This window comes from Panthera tigris, chromosome B1, assembly GCF_018350195.1.
Source record: "Panthera tigris isolate Pti1 chromosome B1, P.tigris_Pti1_mat1.1, whole genome shotgun sequence".
NCBI classification, from domain to species: domain Eukaryota; kingdom Metazoa; phylum Chordata; class Mammalia; order Carnivora; family Felidae; genus Panthera; species Panthera tigris.
Window position 1 is genome coordinate 53,516,298 of NC_056663.1, and position 12,703 is coordinate 53,529,000.

A 12,703-nucleotide genomic window follows, 5' to 3' on the forward strand; every position below is an offset into this window, starting at 1 on the left:
AAGTATTTTCCTACATAGTCAAAATAACATTAGATCTAACAAAATCAATTATTATTATTTTTAAACCATCTAATATCCAGTGCATATTCAAATTCCCACTTATCCTCAAAATGTTCTTTGTAACAAGCTTGTCGAAACAGAATCTAACAAAAGTAGTCTTTGTAGAATGGTTTTAGAACCATACAAAAGTCTTTTTTTTATTACAAATCACTCTTCTAATAGTTTTTGGACTTACTGATAATCCTTTCTAAACCAATAATTTCATTACATCTGGCAAAATGGTAGTTGTTTTTTTTTTTTTTTTTTACTTTGTGTTCTTTCACACAAAAAAAATTTAAAAAAAAGAAAAAATAAAAGGAAAGAAAGAAAGAAAGAAAACTTTATGGGATAACAACAAGGCTTATACAGATGTCAAAAGGAGAAAAGAGAGAGAAAGAGACAAAAAAAAAAAAACAAAAAAAGAAAAAAACAACCTTATCTGAAGAAATAATGATGGAAAAATTCCCTAGCCTGGAGAAGGAAACAGACATCCATCCAGAAAGCCCAGACTATTCTAAATAAGATGAACCTGAGGAGATCCACACCAAGGCACCTTATAATTAAAATGTCAAAAGTTAAAGACAGGGAGAGAATCTTAAACCAGTAAGGGAAAAATAATTTTTTATGAACAAGGGAAAGGTCATAAGGCTAATATCAGATTTTTCAGCAGAAACTTTACAAGCCAAAGGGAGTGGCACAATATATTCAAAATACTGAGGAAAAAAAAAAACCAAAAAACAAAAAACTTCCAGCCAAGAATACTCTACCTAGAAAAGTTATCATTCAGAATTGAAGGGAAGATAAAAGAAATTTTCAGACAAGAAAGTTAGAGGAGTTCATCACCATTAATGTTAAAAGAACTTCTTTAAGCTAAAAAAGAAAGGATGTTAACTAGTATCAAGAAAATATATGAAAGTATAAATCTCATTGGTAAAGGTAAATATATAGTAAAGGTAGTAAATTAATTACATATAAAGCTAATATAAAGGTTAAAAGATAAAAGTCGCAAAAATAACTATAACTACAATAATGAGTTAAGGCATCCACAAGATAAAAAATGCAAAATGTGACATCAAAAACCTAAAGTGTTGGAGAGAGTAAAAATGTAAAGCCTTAGAATTCATTCAAACTTAAATTGTTATCAATTTAAAATGGACTGTAATAAATGTTGTACATAATCCTCATGATGATGACATGAAACCTATAGCAGTCACACAAAGATAAAATGAAAGGAATCTTAGCATACCACTAAAGAAGTCCATAAAACCACAAATGAAGAGAACAAGAAGAAAGAAACAGAGAGAAACTACAATACATTCAGAAAACAATGAACAAAAAGTAAGTGTATACCTATCAATAATTACTTTAAATGTATATGGACTAAATTCTGCAATCAAAAGACATAGTGCAGCTTAATGGCTGGAAAAAAAAAAAAAAAAAAGACCTGTCTATATCTATATGCTGTCTACAAAAATCTCACATCAGATTTAAGGACACACACAGACTGAAAGTGAAGGTATGGAAAAATATCTTCTATGCAAATGAAAACCAAAGGAATGCTGGGGTAGCTATACTTACATCAGACAAAATAGACTTTGAAACGAAACTGTAATAAGAGACAAAGAAGGATATTATATAATGATAAAGCTGTCAATCCAACAAGATGATATTACATTTGTATACATTTATGCATCCAACATAGAAGCACCTACATACATAAATGTTAACAGGACTAAAAAGAGAAAAAGACAGCAATACAATGGTAGTATGGGACTTTAATACTTCACTTATGTCAATGGAGAGGTAGTCCAGATAGATAATCAATAAGGAAATATCAGCCTCAAATAACATGTTGGACCAGATAGATGTAACAGATATTTACAAAACATTCCATCCCAAAGAACTGAATATACATTCTTCTCAAGTCAGCCTGGAACATTCTCCAGGATATATCACAGGTTAGGCCACAAAGCAAGTCTTAATAAATTTAAGAATCCTGAAATTATATTAAGTATCTTTTCTGACCACAGTGGTATGAAAGTAGAAATCAGTTCCAAAACAAACAAACAAACAAAACTGTAAAATCTAAATATATGTCAAAATCAAGTCAAAAGGTAAATAAAAATACCCTAAGACAAATGAAAATGGAAATAAAACATACCAAAACTTATGGAATGCAGCAAAAGCAATTCTGAGAGTTATGTTCATAGCAATAAATGCCTGCCTCAAGAAACTAGAAAAATCACAAACAACTTAACTTTACATCTAATGGAAGTAGGGTAAGAACAAGTGAAATTCAAAGTTGGCAGAAGGAAGGGATTAACAAAGATTAGAGCATAAATATACAAAATAGAAACTAAAAAAATCGATTAAACTAAAAGTTGGGTCTTTTTAAATTTTATTTTAAATTCCAGTATAGTTTACAGTGTTATCTTAGTTTCAGGCATACAGTATAGTGATTCAACAATTCCATACAACACCCAGTGTGCACCATGACAAGTGTAGTCCTCAATCCCCATTGCTTATTTCACCCATCCCTTCTTACCAACCTCCCCTCTGGTAGCCGTCAGTTTGTTCTCTATAGCTAAGGGTCCATTTCTTGGTTCTCTCTCTCTTTTTTCCTTTGCTCATTTGTTTGTTTATTCTTAGATTCCACATATGAGTAAAATCATATGGTATTTGTCTTTCTCTGACTGACTGACTTTGCTTAGCATTATACTCTCTAGCTCCATCCATGTCATTGCAAATGGCAAGATTTCATTCTTTTTATGGCTGAATAATATTTCATTATGTGTATATATCACATCTTCTTTATCCATTCATCTATCGATGGAGACTTGGGCTGCTTCCATAATTTTGCTATTATAAATAATGTTGCTATAAACATAAGGGTACATGTATCCTTTTGAATTACTGTTTTTGTATTTTGGGGGTGAATTAGTGCAATTGCTACATCATAGGGAAGTTCTATTTTTAACTTTTTGAGGAACCTCCATACTGTTTTCCAGAGTGACTGCACCAACAGTACAAGAGTTTCTTTTTCTCCACATCCTTGTCAACATGTACTGTTTTGTGTGTGTGTGTGTTTGATTTTATCCATTCTGACAGGTGTGAAGTGATATCTCACTTACATTTCCCTGATGATAAATGATGTTGAGCATCTTTTTATTTGTCTGTTGGCCATCTGGATGTCTTCTTTGGAGAAATGTCTGTTCATTTCTGCTGCCTATTTCTTAAGAAATTGAAGACGACACAAAGAAATGGAAAGATATTCCATACTCATGGATTGAAGGAACAAATATTTTTTTTAAATGTTTATGCTACAAAAGCAATCAGGTTTAATGTAATCCCTATCAAAATACCAACAGCATTTTTCACAATAGAACAAAAAAACACTAAAATTTATATGGAACAACAAAAGACCCCAAATGGCCAAAGTGACTTTGAAGAAGAAAAGCAAAGCTGAAGGTGTCACAATTCCAGACTTCAAGTTATATTACAAAGCTGTAGTAATCAAAACAGTGTGGTACTGGCACAAAAGTAAACATATAGGGTCAATGTAACAGGATAGAGAACCAAGACTCTTGGCGAATCTAGCTAGAGCCTTGTCAATATTGTTCATATATATTTAAAAACAGCTTTCAATTGGATTATTCGTTTTTTGAAGCATTAAATTGTATAAGTTCGTTATATATTTTGAATGCTAACTCTTTATCAGATATGTCATTTGCAAATATCTTCTCTCACAAAAGACTCCAAATAGCCAGAGCAATCTTGAAAAAGAACAAAACTAGAGGTATCACATTCCTTGATTTCAAACTATATTTACAAATCCATAGACTCAAAACAGTATGATATTGGCATAAAAATAGGCACATAGATCAATGGAACAGAATAGAGTTCAGAAGCCCATGCATATATGGGTAATTAATTTATGATTAAGGAATTAAGAATATACGCTGAGAAAAGGACAGTTTCTTCAATAAATGATGTTGGCAAAACTTGGCGGCCATGTGCCAAAGAATGAACCTGGGCCCATATCTTAAGCATACACAAATAATTCATGATGGGTTTAAGACTTGGATGTATATTTTGAAATCATAAAACTCCTAGAGGAAAACATAGGCTGTAAGTTCTTTGATATAGTATCGGCAGTGATTTTTTTGGATCTGACTACAAAAGTAAAGGCAACAAAAGCAGAAAATAACAAGTGGAACCACATCAAACTAAGAAGCTTCTTCACTGGAAAAGAAAACATTGACAAAATGAAAAGGAAAACTGGAATGGGATGAAATATTTTTTTATATATTTGATAAGGAGTTAACATACAAAATATATAAAGAATCCATACAACTCAATAGCAAAAAACAATCACATTTAAAAAAGTGCAGAAGACCTGAGTGAACATTTTTCCAAAGAAGACATACAGATGGCCAATAGGTACATGGAAAAGTGCTCAACATCACTAATTATCAGGGAAATGGAAATCAAAACCAAGAGATATTACCTCACACCTGTTAGAATGGTTTTATCAAAGTGACAAGAAATAAAAAGCTGTTGGCAAGGATGTGGAGAGAAGGGAACCCTTATGCATTGTGGGTATGAATGTAAACTGGTGCGACCACTATAGAAAAAAATGTGAAGTTTCCTCAAAAAAATTGAAAATAGAATTACCGTAAGATATAGCAATTCCACTTCTGAACTTTTATCCAAAGAAAACAAAAACACTAACTCAAAAATATTCATGCACCCCTATGTTCATTGTAGTATTAATTATAATAGCCAAGATATGGAAACAGCCTAAGTGTCCATCAATGAATTAATGGGTAAAGAAAATGTGGTCTATACACATACACACACATTGCTATTTTTAACAACACGGATAGACCTTGACAGCTTTAAGCTAGGTGAAATAAGTTAGACAAAGAAAGATAAACCATATTATTCTCATTTGTATGTGGAATAATAATAATAATAAACACTAACAATAATAAAAATTTAAAATCTCCCAAAACAAACAAAAAAGCTCATAAAGACAACAAACTGATGGTTTCCAGAGGTATGGGATGGGTGAAATGGATGAAGTGCGTCCAAAGATACAAACTTTCATTTATAAAATAGTCATGAGGATGTAATGCACTGCATGGTGGTTATATTTTATAACACTGCACTACACATTTGAAAGTTGCTAAGAAAGTATTTCTTAAAAGTTCTCATCACATACACACACACACACACAAACACACACACACTCACACTAGTTTGCTTATGTATGGTGACAGATGGTGACAGATGACAGACTTATTGCAGTGGTTATTTTGCAATATTGAATCATCATATTGTACACATGAAACTAACATAATGTTATATGCCACTATACTTCAATTAAAAAACTGAAGAAATTTTTCCACATTTAAAAACATAAGAATAGCTCATTGGAAATATTTAAGTATGGCAATACAAAATGGGTGTACTAAGCATAAAGAGAGTTGCTACTGGTGTATGAGACAAAGATACATTTAGGGATGGCCCTGGTTGTTCTATGGCCCGTGTTAGTTACTAATAAATAATTATCAAAAACACCACAGCTACTCCTGCAGGAAAATATATGTAATTATTATATAAATAGTTGTTTCTGTAACTCTCCTTTTTGATGTCGCTCTGTATATATCTTTTAGTACTCTGTGGAAAAGCATCATTTAACATTTTTATCTTTTGTTATATATTAATATGAAAAAAGAGGTATTATAGTTAAGTGTATAACAATATAACACTACATAAAATGAATTTTAAGGACCATTAATCATTTATCCTTAAAGTGGCTTCTGGGAGTTAAAAATCCTATGTTTGAAAATGATCTCATATTACCATTCATTTAAGCACTTTTTTACTCTTATTTTACCCTTATTCTTCATAATTCCATTTTCAACAATGTTGTACTTTTAACTTTATAATCATCCCCATTGTGAAAAGATAGGTGTTCTTCCAGAGCAATTCTCATGTATAAATCTTATTTTCATAGGAAATAATTTCTGGATTGTATTCATTTATACCATTGAAAGCTATAAAAATATTAGAGACAAATTTAACTGGTTTTCAAACAAAAGTTTCATAATATAATTATCTTGTATATGTTTTGAAGATTAAGAAAAAATCATTTTATTTAGTGTGTGTGTGTGTGTGTGTGTGTGTGTGTGTTCAGAGAGTGTGATAGAGACAGACAGAAAGACAGATATTGCATTGATTTTTATGGTATTTAACAGAGATATCTTGAGAGAACATGAATAGGGGAAAGGGGCAGAAGGAGGGAGAGAGAGAATCCCAAATAGTCTCCACACTGGGCATAGTGCCCCATGAGGGGCTCCATTCCATGACCCTGGCATCGTGACCTGAACCAAAATCAAGATTCAGATGCTTAACCTACTGAGCCACCCAGACACCCCTAACACAGATATCTTTTTAAATTGACTAAATATTTTCTTGGAACATTACCGAGTATCTATGTAAATATATTTGGATATCTAAATCATAATTATATTTTAATTGTCATTAAAATTTTAAAAAGTAACTCAAGGATACATGCTCATTTTTAAACAATTCATATTTCTAAAGAATGAAAACTCTTTTCTTATCCTTAATCTCATACTTCTTCCCAGTAGTGACAATTATTAACAGGATTATGTGTATCTATTCAGTTATTTGTCCCATAGATTATATTTGTATAGTACTTGTTTTGTGAGTTTTCATACCTGTCAAAGATTAAATATAGATCCTAAGTTAACATAGATTATACAGGTTGAATATACAACACTCAGACATGAAGTTTGTACTTCACTGATCACATTGGTAGTGACATATATCTTTATTTTATTCTTATCTCCTATGAGTATCATCCATTTTAATGTGACAGTGAATGTTCTCCTTTTACATATCTGTGATGTAAACATAATGCTTAAGTGTCAGTGTTTGTTTATGATTGAAGGGAATCCTATATATTAATGTCTATTGATATTTTTGTCTATATGTTTTCTAAGATCAATCTATAGATATGCACTCTATATATACATAATTATTATTCAACCCCTGTTCCACAGCCTGTCATTTCATGGCCCATTGAAATATCTTTACTTAATTAGATAATAATTTTGGATATTCTATTATTGCAGAAGACCATGTCAAGTATATATAATGTATACCCCAAAAGTTATTTTCTTGAAAACTAGCGAGCAGTTTACATTTTTTAGAACATTTCTTTGATGTTTTTAAGTTCACTTTTAGATTCTAAAGATATAGACATTGATTACTTAGTTATTTGTAATTGCTTATATTTGATTTATCTAAGTTGACAATATTGATCTATTGTCTTCCTCACTTTTAGCTTAGTACATGAAAAACAATGTACTGTTGTTGATATTGCTAGAGTATAAAAGGGCAATAATTGCCTTCTGTGGAAAAAAAAAACATTGTTATCTTTTGTATACCAATGATCCTCAGACTTAAGTTTGCCTACTAGTCTCTTATTAAACTTGTTAAAAACACAAAATTATGGGTACTACTACCAGAGATGCTAGTTTTCAACAATAGTTCTTTAAACACTGTTCTCTACTATTATGCTTAAGTTGGGTAGTTACAACAGCACTTTGACAAATATATTCCTGGAGCAGGATCTAAGTTGTTGCTGAATTTCTTGCTTATGAACAAACAAACAATTGTGTCATCATCAATATGCAACTACTCACCTCATTGTTTCCTAATCCAAAGAGTCTGAAGAACCAATATGGGAGTTTTAGCTGAAGTACTCAATTTAATAATTCCTTGTTCCCCAGAACATTCTTAGTAATATTAAAAATGCCAAAGAGGTAGACAAGAGGCCCTTGGAAGAGGGTAGGAAGGGCGGAGAGGCTGCGCGTGCTACATGGACTGGTGGGAGGAAGCCGGGGTGGTGGAGGGGCAGCCCACCAAGCAAGGCAGAGCCCCCGAGTCTGGCTTGCAAAGGCAGCGGGGCCAGATGGAGTGTGTTCTGATAGCCAGCGGGACTTAACATCTGGAATGTTATAGTCAACAGCTCTGCTCTGAGAGAGTGGGGAGGTCAAGAGGACGCCAGGAGGGAGAGTTGTTGAGACACTGAAGACAGAGCTCAGCTCGGCAGGGGAACAAAGGCGCTGGCAAGCACCATTTCCCTCTCCCATCCTCCAGCAGAACATCCAAAGGAAACCAGTTCCTGTCACCGAACTTGCTTGCACTGCGTGAATGCCCAATGCTGTGCTTCTGTGGGTCAATCCCTCCCACAGGTCTTCCTCCTTCCCAGTGCTGCAGGGCCCCTCCCACAGGGGACCACTGAAGGCAAAAGGGGATAAGCCTGCCCCTCCTGTCCCTGTGCACTTTGTGGGTCCCATTGAAGCAGCACCACAAGCCTGGCAGTGTGCAAGTAGCCCAGACAGGGGCCACACCACTCCACAGTGAGTCCTGCCCCTGGGAGAGGGGAAGATAAGGTACACACCAGTTTGACTGTGGCCCCAGTGTTGGGCTAGGGGAAGACATTGGTCTGACTGTGGCCCCACCCACCAACACAAGTTTCTATGGACAGCACAGGGGAAGGGCGCTGCAGTTTGGAGCCACTGCAGGGACTACCCAATGACAAAACGGAAAAATTCTCCTCAAAAGAAACTCCAGGAAGTAGCGACAGCTAACAAATTGATCAAAAACTATTTAAGCAATATAACGGAACAAAAATTTAGAATATTAGTCATAAAATTAATCTCTGGGCTTGAAAAAAGCATAGAGGACAGCAGAGAATCTATTGCTACACAGATCAAGGGACTAAGAAATAGTCATGAGGAGCTAAAAAAAGCTATAGATGAGGTACAAAATAAAATGGAGGCAGCCATAGCACGGATTGAAGAGGCAGAGGGGAGAATGGGTGAATTAGAAGATAAAATTATGGAAAAAGAGGAAGCTGGGAAAAAGAAAGATAAAAACATCCAGGACCATGAGGGAAGAATTAGAGAACTAAGTGATGCAATCAAATGGAACAATATACATATCCTAGGAATTCCAGAAGAAGAGAGAGAGAGAGAAAGGGGCTGAAGGTATACTTGAACAAATCATAGCTGAAAACTTCCCTGATCTGGGGAAGGAAAAAGGCATTGAAATCCAAGAGGCACAGAGAACTCCCTTCAGATGTAACTTGAATCGATCTTCTGCATGATATATAGTGAAACTGGCAAAATACAAGGATAAAGAGAAAATTCTGAAAGCAGCTAAGGATAAACACACTCTAACATTTAAAGGGAGACTGATAAGACTAGTGGCAGACCTATCTACTGAAACTTGGCAGGCCAGAAAGGAATGGCAGGAAATCTTCAATGTGATGAACAGAAAAATTATGCAGCCAAGAATCCTTTATCAGCAAGTCTGTCATTCAGAATAGAAGGAGAGATAAAGGTCTTCCCAAACAAACAAAAACTGAAGGAATTCATGACCACTGAACCAGCCCTACAAGAGATCCTAAGGGGGATTCTGTGAGTGAAATGTTGCAAGGACCACAAAGTACCAGAGACATCACTACAAGCATGAAACCTACAGACATCACAAAGACTCTAAACCCATATCTTTCTATAATAACACTGAATGTAAATGGACTAAATGCTCCAACCAAAAGACATAGGGTATCAGAATGGATAAAATAACAAGACCCATCTATTTGCTGTCTACTAGAGACTCATTTTAGATCTGAGGACACCTTCAGATTGAAAGTGAGGGGATGGAGAGCTAACTATCATGCTACTGGAAGTCAAAAGAAAGCTGGAGTAGCCATAGTTATATAAGACAAACAAGACTTTAAATTAAGGGCTGTAACAAAAGATGAAGAAGGGCATTATATAATAATTACAGCTCTATCCATCAGGAAGAGCTAACAATTATAAAAGTCTATGTGCCAAATATGGGAGCACCCAAATACATAAAACAATTAATCCCAAACATAAGCAACCTTATTGATAAGAATGTGGTAATTGCAGGGGACTTTAATATTCCACTTACAACAATGGACAGATCATCTAGACAAAGGATCAATAAAGAAACAAGGGCCCTGAATGATAACATTAGATCAGATGGACTTGACAGATATATTTAGAACTCTGCATCCCAAAGCAACAGAATATACTTTCTTCTGGAGTGCACATGCAACATTCTCCAAGATAGGTCACATACTGGGTCACAAAACAGCCCTTAATAAGTATAAAGGAGATCATACCATGCACACTTTCAGACCACAATGCTATGAACTTGAAATCAACCACAGAGAAAAGTCTGGAAACCCTCCAAAAGCATGGATGTTAAAGAACACCCTACTAAAGAATGAATGGGTCAACCAGGTAATTAGAGAAGAAATTAAAAAATATATGGAAACAAATGAAAATGAAAATACAACCATCCAAATGCTTTGGGATGCAGTGAAGGCAGACCTGAGAGGAAAATACTTTGCAATCCAGGCCCATCTCAAGAAACAAGAAAAATCCCAAATACAAAATCTAACAGCACACCTAAAGGAACTACAAGGAGAACAGCAAAGATACTCCAAACCCAGCGGAAGAAGAGAAATAATAAAGATCAGAGCAGAAATAAACAACATAGAATCTAAAAACACTGTAGAGCAGGTCAATGAAACCAAGAGTTGGTTTTTTGAAAAACGAAATTGATAAACCTCTAGCCAGGCTTCTCAAAAAGAAAAGGGAGATGACCCAAATAGATAAAATCATGAATGAGAATGGAATTATGACAACCAATCCCTCAGAAATACAAGCAATTATCAGGGAATACTATGAGAAGTCATATGCCAACAAACTGGACAACCAGGAAGAAATGGACAAATTCCTAAGCACCCACACTCTTCCAAAACTCAAACAACAAGAAATAGAAAACTTGAACAGACCCATAACCAGCAAAGAATTGAATCAGTTATCAAAAATCTCCCAACAAATAAGAGTCCAGGACCAGATCACTTCCCAGGGGAACTCTACCAGACATTTATAGCAGAGATAATACCTATACTTCTCAAGCTATCCCAAAAAATAGAAAGGGAAGGACAACTTCCAGACTCGTTCTATGAAGTCAGCATTACTTTGATTCCCAAACCAGACAGAGACCCAGCAAAAAAAGAGAACTACAGGTCAATATCCCTGATGAATATGGATGCAAAAATTCTCAATAAGATACTAGCAAATCAAATTCACAGCATACAAAAAGAATTGTTCACCATGATAAAGTGGGATTCATTCCTGGGCTGCAGGGCTGGTTCAACATTAGCAAATCAATCAATGCGATACATCACATTAATAAAAGAACAGAACCATATGATCCTGTCAATCGATGCAGAAAAAGCATTTGACAAAATTCAGCATCCTTTGTTAATAAAACCCCTCAAGAAAGTCGGGATAGAAGGAACATACTTAAACATCATAAAAGCCATTCATGAAAAGCACACAGCTAATATCATTCTCAATGGGGAAAAACTGAGAGCTTTCCCCCTGAATCAGGAACACAACAGGGATGTCCACTCTCACCGCTGTTGTTTAACATAGTGTTGGAAGTTCTAGCATCAGCAATCAGACAACAAAAGGAAATCAAAGTCATCAAAATTGGCAAATATGAAGTCAAGCTTTCACACTTTACAGATGACATGATATTATACATGGAAAATCCGATAGACTCCACCAAAAGTCTTTTAGAACTGATACATAAATTCAGCAAAGTCGCAGGATACAAAATTAATGTATAGAAATCCGTTGCATTCTTATACACTAATAATGAAGCAACAGAAAGACAAATAAAGAAACTAATCCCATTCACAATTGCACCAAGAACCATAAAATACCTAGGAATAAATCTAACCAAAGATGTAAAAGATCTGTATGCTGAAAACTATAGAAAGCTTATGAAGGAAATTGAAGAAGATATAAAGAAATGGAAAAACATTCTGTGCTCATGGATTGGAAGAATAAATATTGTCAAAATGTCAATACTACCCAAAGCTATCTACACATTCAATGCAATCCCAATCAAAATTGCACCAGCATTCTTCTCGAAGCTAGAGCAAGCAATTGTAAAATTTGTATGGAACCACAAAAGACCCCAAATGGCCAAAGTAATATTAAAGAAGAAGACCAAAGCGGGAGGCATCACAATCCCAGACTTTAGCCTCTACTACAAAGCAGTAATCATCAAGACAGCATGGTATTGGCACAAAAACAGACATATAGACCAATGGAATAAAATAGAAACCCCAGAACTGGACCCACAAAAGTATGGCCAACTCATCTTTGACAAAGCAGGAAAGAACATCCAATGGAAAAAAGACAGTCTCTTTAACAAATGGTGCTGGGAGAACTGGACAGCAACATGCAGAAGGTTGAAACTAGACCACTTTCTCACACCATTCACAAAAATAAACTCAAAATGGATAAAGGACCTGAATGTGAGACAGGAAAGCATCAAAACCCTAGAGGAGAAAGCAGGAAAGACCTCTCTGACCTCAGCTACAGCAATTTCTTACTTGACACATCTCCAAAGGCAAGGGAATTAAAAGCAAAAATGAGCTATTGGGACCTCATGAAGATAAAAAGCTTCTGCACAGCAAAGGAAACAACCAACAAAACTAAAAGGC

The 12,703-nt window shown here is 34.8% G+C and overlaps 1 protein-coding gene across 2 annotated transcripts in view; it reads right to left on the reverse strand.

Moving 5' to 3' along the window:
- ADAM29 (ADAM metallopeptidase domain 29) overlaps positions 1-12,703 on the reverse strand; it is an 82,111-nt gene that overhangs the window by 65,535 nt on the left and 3,873 nt on the right. The gene's annotated exons all lie outside the window — the stretch shown is intronic.